Below are 8,383 nucleotides of genomic sequence, written 5' to 3' on the forward strand. Positions count from 1 at the left end.
TGCTAGTCTGATGCAAAATCTTCCGTTATGCAGCGAGTCTAAATTAGCACAAATGGCATATGATATGAATTCAGAGTTCTGCTGCAAATCAAGAAAATCAAGAAAATCAAGAATAGCATAAACATCAACAAAGCTCTCATCTGGGCAAATGAATGACTGGTAGAGTGTCCCGCAAAAAAAAAAAAAGAATGACTGGTAGAGTGAGATGAACAAGCCAGATAGTCAGTAACACGTTTGTTTCCTTTTTTGGTCCCCTCGGACATTTTTACAGTTGTCCCTAGAGTCAAATCCACGTGTGAAAGAGGAAAAACAGGTGGTCAGATATAAAACTGATCCTCGTATATTCCCGGTACATTTGAACGCAGCACCAGCGACGAATAGACGTGGTCGGCACCAGTATGACTGCTGCAGCAGGAAAATGTGTTATGACGACCACGATGGTGACAACAACGCTGCTACACAGCCGACACATTGTGGACGATTTGGAATCGATGCAGCGCATCAAGCCATCCATGCAATTAGCAAAAGTGAGCATCACCGTCCACTCCTCCCGTCGTCCACAGTTCGGCCGGCGACTGTCGTCCGTACAGCAATTTCGTGGTGACAAAGAAGTCCATGCAGATTCAACAAGCATTGCTGGCCGATGCTTACCGTCCACCAATATTTCCAAAGAACTGGTCTTTCCCCACCAGTTCGTCCTTCGCACTCCACAGTCACGGGTCTTTCCTGATAAAGAAATGCTCTGCAATCAACACACTATTACTTGTCAACTCAGACACGAAATATCAAGACTTTTCTCTCCACCCAGCAACATGCTCTCTCTAGTATGATTTACATGACTGGAGTGGGAGAGAGCCCAGCGACGAGTCGCGCGCTGACATTGAGGACTTGAAGAATTTGTGGGAGCAGAGTACCGAAACAGCGAGTATCAAGCAGAAGGCATGCATCGGTGAGTATCTCCCCTTTTCAATTCTCCTCGGTACAAGTGTTCAGCTCATTTTTAGCTCCCACTCTCGTCAGATCTATCTGCTATGAGCCTATGACTAATTCACTGGTGGAATTGGAAGCTCAAGCGCAGTCATCATCATACTAACCGGAGGTTGTCCAAATAATCAGTCTAGCTATTGGCTCTCCAAAAAAAAAAAGTACAACAGACAGGGAAATTTCTAATATATGTTATTTTTAAACAAACTATGTAGGGAGCAGATACAAGGAGGAGCAATCAATGGCTGGGTCTGCTGTTAAGGCCGTGGTCGGGAATGTGAGCAAACTTGCGGTTTGGGAGACCTCACTTTTATGTGGTGTCACTGGTGAAGTAGGATTCTTGAAAGATGAACTGAAGCGGCTAAAGTGCTACCTTAGATCTGCTGATGCTAAACGGAGATCAGGAGATGAGTGTGTGGCTACCTGGGTCAGCCAGATCAGGGACGTGACATATGAGTCCGAGAATGTCATTGAAGCTGCAGATTACATGGAGAAGAGAAACAGGCTGAAGAATGGATTCTTGGGTGCCATTTCAAGGTATGCTCGCTTGCCAAGTGACATGGTTACCCTTCATAAAGTTGGTGTCGAAATCCAGCGTATAAGAAGATTGGTGAGATATTTGACAGTGCAAACCGTTTGAATATTGATTTGGATACTGGTGTTCTAGGCAAGTGCTGTGCCGAGGATGAGTTTCCACGAGGCAATGATCTCATGGATCAAAACTTTGAGGATGATGTTGTCATTGTTGGTTTTGAGGATAAGTGCCAAGAAATAACGGACAGGTTAGTTGACAAAGAGAACAATACTCTTAGTGCTATCTCCATAGTCGCCATGGGTGGGGCGGGAAAAACATCACTCGTCAGAAAAATCTACACATCATCAAGAGTAAAAGAACACTTCGACACAGTTGCTTGGGTGACTGTGTCTCAAAAGTTCAAGGCCGTTGATTTACTAACAAGTGTTGTGGAACAAATAATGGGGACCAGAGTTGGTTTTAATCTCCGTTAGTGTGAGGTGGGAAAGGAGATACATGATTTTCTGTTGCAAAAAAGATTCTTAATAGTTTTCGATGATGTTTGGGAAACAGATACATGGGAGCAAATAAACAAAATGATAAAAGCATTTCCAGATGTAGCTAATGGTAGTCGAGTACTGTTAACCACACGAAAGCAAGATGTTGCGAATCATGTGCAAATGCCAACTCATGTTCATCATTTGAAGAAGTTAAACGAAGAGAAAAGCTGGGAACTTTTTAGTAGCAAAGCTTTACCATCATACAACAGGTGTTCTGTATGCGATGTGGATGAGTTTGAAGAACTAGGAAAGAAGCTTGCAAAGAAATGTAATGGATTACCACTTGCACTTGCAGTTTTTGGGGGTTATCTATCAAAAAATCTGAACAAGGAAACATGGATTGATATACTCTTGAGCTGGCCATCAACCAAAGACGGACAGATGATGCGAGACATACTAGCTCGCAGTTACAACGACCTACCAGACCATTATTTAAGATCATGTTTCCTCTATGTTGGTGCTTTCCCCGAGGATTATGAAATATCTGTGTCGGATCTTATTGAGTTATGGATGGCAGAATGCTTCATTCCACATACACCAAGACATACACTGGAAGAAATAGCACGTAAGTATGTAACTGAGTTAGCTCAAAGAAGCTTGGTCCAAGTTGTTAGTAGAAGCAGAGCACATGGATGGATTGAAAGAATAAGGATCCATGATATCTTGCGTGACTGGTGCATAGAAGAAGCAAGAGAAGACGGCTTTCTTGACATGATTGACAAAACTGCATGTCAGGCTTCCTCTCTCTTTTCATATAGCCCTTTTTTTGGTTTCAATATATGTCTTAGTATGGTGTTTCTTGCTGACACGTGGATGCACTTTATAATGCAGGCTAGGATAGCGCATCGTCATCCGAAAGGACGCTATCCTATCGCGCTTCATTCCAAAACTTCAGCGGTCAGATTTCACAGGCAACAACTCCTAATCTACGAACTCTGGTTGGCTTTGAACTTTCATCAATATTCCTACCTAAGCTGAGATTCCTGAGAGTTCTTCACATTGAAAACTCAGACCTCGAGAGTTTCTCTCCAGCCATTGGTGGGTGCATTCATCTAAGGTGCCTTAGGTTGAGAAGATGTGGAAATGTAACACTCCCTTCTTCAATTGAAGAACTCCTTTACTTGCAGATTATAGACCTGAGGAAAACAAACTTGGACTCAACAGTACCAAACTCTCTTTGGAATATTCCCACTCTAAGGCATGTTTACCTGAGCAGTGCATTTTCTTCACCAAGGAGTGTGGGACACAAAGATCTCCAGACCTTATGGTTGACTTGTGCATCTGCTGGTACCAAATATCGCTATCATGACATGGTGAAAATTTTCAGAAAAATGAGACAACTAACAACCTTGTTCTTGGTAATGAAGCCCATGCATGCTAAGATAATGAATATATTTGCGTACATGCCTCACCTGGTTGATATTCATCTCGCCAGTTTTGGTGTGCTTGATAAGCTTCCAGAGAGTAATCACTTCCCGCAGAGCCTTCGGCATCTCTATCTAGAAGCTGATGTCATTGAAATAGACCCGATGCCGATCCTGGAGAAGCTTCCCTGTCTTGTGGTATTGGAGTTGTCAGGGTATAAAGGTCTAACCATGTCGTTCTCTGCCCAAGGGTTTCCTCGCCTACAAGAGTTAAAACTTGATATTTTCTCCATCGAGGAGTGGAGGATGGAGGTAGGAACAATGCCAAAGCTCTCCCACCTGACACTTTGGTTGTGCAAGGAGATGTGGAAGTTCCCAAGCGGATTGCTGCACCTTCCATCCCTCAAGAATTTGAAACTAATGAGTAAGTCCCCGATTTCTGGAGATGACAGCACACTGAAGGAGCTGGAGCGGAGAGGATGCAAGGTACTGTAGCTTACTATGCCCTCATGTTCTTCTTTAATATTTACTGCTGTTTACGGTCAGATATTACAGTCCCCGTATATTTTCAGTACAAGGACCGAGATACTCATAATAAAGTTCTGTTTTAAACTTATCTGTGACTTGCTCTCCATCCTTCCCTGCCTTGCTTGTTTGGAATGATGGTTTAGGATAAACAGTTTGCGCACTCAAGTTATTTTCTGTTTTTTTTTCCTTGCAGGTGGAACTTTAAGAAGGTTTACGAGCTTCTTGCTGGTGGAACTTTAAGAAGATTTACGAGTGGCGGACATGTCTAAGTATTATTACTACTATTCCTAATTCAGATGTCTTTGTCCCCTTGTTGCGGTGGCATGAGAGAAGGATGCATCCTTTCTGAATGTATCTTTTTCGCCCTTCCTCAAATTATGTGCATGTTGTATGTTTTGCCTGAATGTAATATAATACAAAGGGCGATACGTCTAACCACCGGTGAATCTAGATGATGATGTGCGTATCTATATTTCTGATTTGAACCGTCGATGGATTTTGATTCCCACAAACAAAACTGATGTGTTATTTATCGAAAAAAATGTATTTTTCTCTCTTGACATGGTGAGCACTCACTTATCAGCTCGTGCAATGTCAGTCAGTTTGGTTCATTTCACTGAATGCCAAGTTCTAGACTCGGATGCCCCAGGTTCTGCTTCCCTTTTTCCCCTTTGTGCTACACCTGACGGTACACTAACTTTATTTTGGTTGTATTCTGCACGCAGCTACAAACTATACAACGACAGCAAAAAAATCTTAAACACCATCCACAGTCAACTAATTTTAAGCATTGTACTACTCGTAGATTTTTTTGTGTAACATTGCAGGGATTGCAGAGGAGGGGGGTGTGGCGGAGCAGTAGCAACAGTAAGTAGTACCGACTACCGGGAGCTCACAGCTTCCGCAGATCAAATACGTCGGCGAGGCAAAGGATGGCCGGCGCCCGGCGGCATCCTCCTGCCTGCGTTACGGCCAGCATCTTCAAGCTCTGATAAGCAAATCCTGCATACCACCACCACCGTGGCAGCATCAAACTTCTCATCAGGCGGATACAAATAGAGGGAGAGGCAGGGATTGGGGAGAAAGGAAAGGAGGAGGGGACTTTACGAGCTCGGGTACGGGGAGGGTCACGAGCCCTCCTGATGCCCGGTGCTGCTGCTGCTCTCTATGGCTGTCGGAGGTGGATTTTCGCCGGCGCCATGACCAGTGGGGGGAGAAAGAGGAGAGAAATTATCTACCTAGTGCTCCCCTCCGTCTGGTCACCGCTCCTTTCTCTCCCTCCCCTCTGTCACCGCCGGTGGTAGGCGCCGGGCTTAGCCTGTGCGTGCGCCGGCAGCGTCGGAGGCACTCCTCCTTCTCACGGGTCAAAGGGTGACGCGGGGCTCCCTGGCTCGAGAGTGTGACTCCGATCTGGGCTGCGGCGGCGCCGATCTGGTTCATGACAACCCAGATCTAAACTACGGCGGTGTGGCGGTTGGCCGGCGTCCTATCGACGGCGGTGGCAGGGCTGGCGCTGCTCCTCCCGATCTAGGGCGGAGGGACTTGGATCCGAGGCGACGACCCCGAGGTTGGCCTTCATGTCCGGTGGCGCGGCAGGGCAGGTAGGTTGCCGGCTCAGATGGTCGGCGATCCACCGGCGAGTTGGTGCCTCAGTGACCAACAGCGTTGAGCTGCTTCTTCCTCCAATACTTGCATCGTGCACTCTTGTCGTAACGAATATGGCTGTGCTGCTTGCCGGTCGCCGGGTGGGGCGGAACGGGAGGTGGGGATTCGGATTGGGATAATTCCCTGGTTGGCTGGCTCCTGCCGGCCGCGTCTTCCTAGAGACGTCGTTTGGGTTTGCCCCATCTTTTTTCATTCCACGGTTTCTCGGATGAAACCCTAGGACAGTGACGACATTCTTGACGCAGTGTCTTTTTTGAATGCGTTGTCGTGAGAGCTAAGTGCTCGTGGGTATACCTGGCCAAACCTCGGGCCGGGCCGGGCCTAGCCAAGCCCGACACAAAAAACCCAGGCCCAGGCCCGGCCCGGCCCGGCCATCGGGCCTGTGTTTCTGGGCCCGAGCCCGGCCCGAACACCTAAAAGCCCGTCGGGCTTCGGGCCGGCCCGGCCCGACCTTCAGAAAACTGCAAAAACGACGGGCCCGGGCTCGGCCCGGCCCGGCTTTTGGGCTAAAAAACTAGGCCCGAGCCCGGCCCGGGGCAGCGTCGGGCCGGGCCGGGTCGGGCTTTTTCGGGCCGGGCCGGGTCGGGGCCGGGCCGGCCGGGCCGGGCTTCCCATGGCCAGGACTACTCGTGGGCAGTTGCAATTGGCGTGCCCCTCTTCCTTCAGGAGGCATTTACTTCGGGGGAAACCGGATCTGGGTCTCCCAGATCGGATGATGACAAAAACTTTGGTATCATTCTTCCTCTTGAGGGCATAATTTTGGAGCAAGTGTTGATTGGAAAGGCCCAGAGGCGAAGCGGGGTTTCATATTCCGCATCGATGACGGCGGGTCTCGGCGGCGTGGCGCAATGGAGGCTCGGCGTCCGATGCGGTTTGACGGACTCGCGCAGGAGGGTGACGCTGTCTGGCGTCGTGGTGGCGTCGATGGTAGAGATGTCTGATTAGGTCAATGCATCAGTTCTGCTCTGATGATGGATCGATAGAAGATGGAGGTGACAGCCCTTGCAGCGTGCGGTGCTCACTAGGAGTGTGCCGGACCGGTATGTGACCCAGTCTAGATAGTGGCTTGGTTGGAGCATTCAGCTTTAGATGTTAGGCTCTGATGCGATGTCTGTTTGGTATTAAACTTGGATATCCGGCACCCTTCATCAATGGATAAATTTATTGATGTATTACATTGTAAGGTCTCTATGAATAATTAATAAAATAGTTGCATGCATATCCAAAGGCCACGGTACATCCTCCTTTTCTTAAAAAAATCTACCTAATGCTTGTGAGCTTTTCTTTTTGAAAAAAACTATGATATTAGATTAGAGTAACACCAAAATGAACAACTTCAGCAAACACTGGCTTACAGTACTTCAATATTCCTCCTAGTTTCCTAGCATTTTTTTTCACTAGTAATGCAAATTCAATTACAAATATGCCAACAAACAAGTTGCTCCATCCGTCCGGGTTTATTAGGCCCAAAAACAAGATTGGCAGGACCAAGGCAACCAGTAAATGGATCCGTTATTTTAGGCATTAACCTCTGCAGTAGATTAGGAGGTATTTGTTTTCAGCGACTTTTTGATGTAGGGACTAGAAAAAGTCTCTTTTAAAGATTTTTTAACCAAACGAGAGGGACTACTAGAGACTAAAAGTTGATTTTTGGGACTAAATAAAGAAGAGTCTTTTTTGGAACTTTTTGGACTTTTCCAATAATGCCCTCCCTGCACTCATTACCCCGATGTCCAATGATGTTGTTTGGTTGTTATTTTTCTGTACACTAGAGATAACATGATTATTTAATAACCTCTAGAAAGAGACTAGGAACTTTTTAGTCCCTGAAAAACAAACATGAAGAGACTTTTAGATATTAGGGACTTTTTAGTTAAAACTAGAAAAAGTCTTAGGACTTATGAACCAAACAGGCTCATAGTTGATGCTTCATTTTGCATGTTAGTTATTGATGGCGCATGCGTGCAGCCACCATCCCAGCAGTCCCTGCCAATGGGACGAGACTTGCCTGCTCCCCGCTTGTGCGTCCATCCGTGCTCCCGCATACGTGGCTTGATTTGATTGAAATAAAATAAGACCCGGCTCCACCTCTTTAAAATCAGAAGGAGGATGATTAGATTAGAAAAGAAAAAGGAAAAAAAACAATCATAGGATGAGGTGGGAGCACGCATCCCTGCCAATGACGCTCGTGCATGCATGTTCACGCACCCGGAGGGATGCATGTGTGGCGCAGATTCCGGAGTTTAGCCCCTCTGAATCAGCAATCAGCAGTTAATTTGAGGGGGAAAGGTATGTGATTTTCAAAGCGGGCCTAAAAACGAACGGGATTCTTTTTAAACCCGGGCGGAGGGAGTAGACGACAAACATTTGCGCCATGATGAAATCTTTAGCTTCTTGAACTCCGGAAGTGAATCCTTGCAAGCGAGCACATCTCCCAGTTGAAAATGTTCCTAAGCGCGCTCCTCTCCTTGCTTGTCCGTGGGTAGCTCGTGAAAACTGCATGCGCAGGAGATGAATGGTGTGTAGACTTGCCCTGCTCTCCAGCAAGTTCCTGGTTGCTTCAAGCATGTTGGCATTGGCGCGAGCTGCATGGTCACGGGTGAACCATGACCTGTCATACTCACAGTCCGAGGAGCCAACCCTCTCTCAATTCTTGGTGGAGTTTGGATTTAGTCTTCCAACTTCAAAACCAGACAATTTGCATCCTTAATTTTTAAAACCGGACAAGATTCATCTTTGGTCACAGTTTTGACCGGTTTTGGTGCTAA

The 8,383-nt window shown here is 46.8% G+C and overlaps 1 long non-coding RNA gene across 7 annotated transcripts; it reads right to left on the bottom strand.

The window, feature by feature from the left end:
* Positions 1–219: 219 nt before the first annotated feature.
* On the bottom strand, positions 220–5,845 carry LOC119353473. 7 transcript variants are annotated; one of them, XR_005170440.1, is made up of 4 exons: positions 5,058–5,845; positions 3,471–4,952; positions 3,267–3,339; positions 220–3,194 (listed from the first exon to the last, which is right to left on the bottom strand). It is a non-coding gene; the product is annotated as an uncharacterized LOC119353473 (long non-coding RNA). The 7 variants fall into 7 exon arrangements; XR_005170441.1 differs by having other exon boundaries at positions 3,267–3,358; XR_005170437.1 differs by having other exon boundaries at positions 220–3,339.
* Between the last annotated feature and the right edge of the window lie 2,538 nt (positions 5,846–8,383).

Source organism: Triticum dicoccoides, chromosome 2A (assembly GCF_002162155.2).
Source record: "Triticum dicoccoides isolate Atlit2015 ecotype Zavitan chromosome 2A, WEW_v2.0, whole genome shotgun sequence".
Lineage (NCBI taxonomy): Eukaryota > Viridiplantae > Streptophyta > Magnoliopsida > Poales > Poaceae > Triticum > Triticum dicoccoides.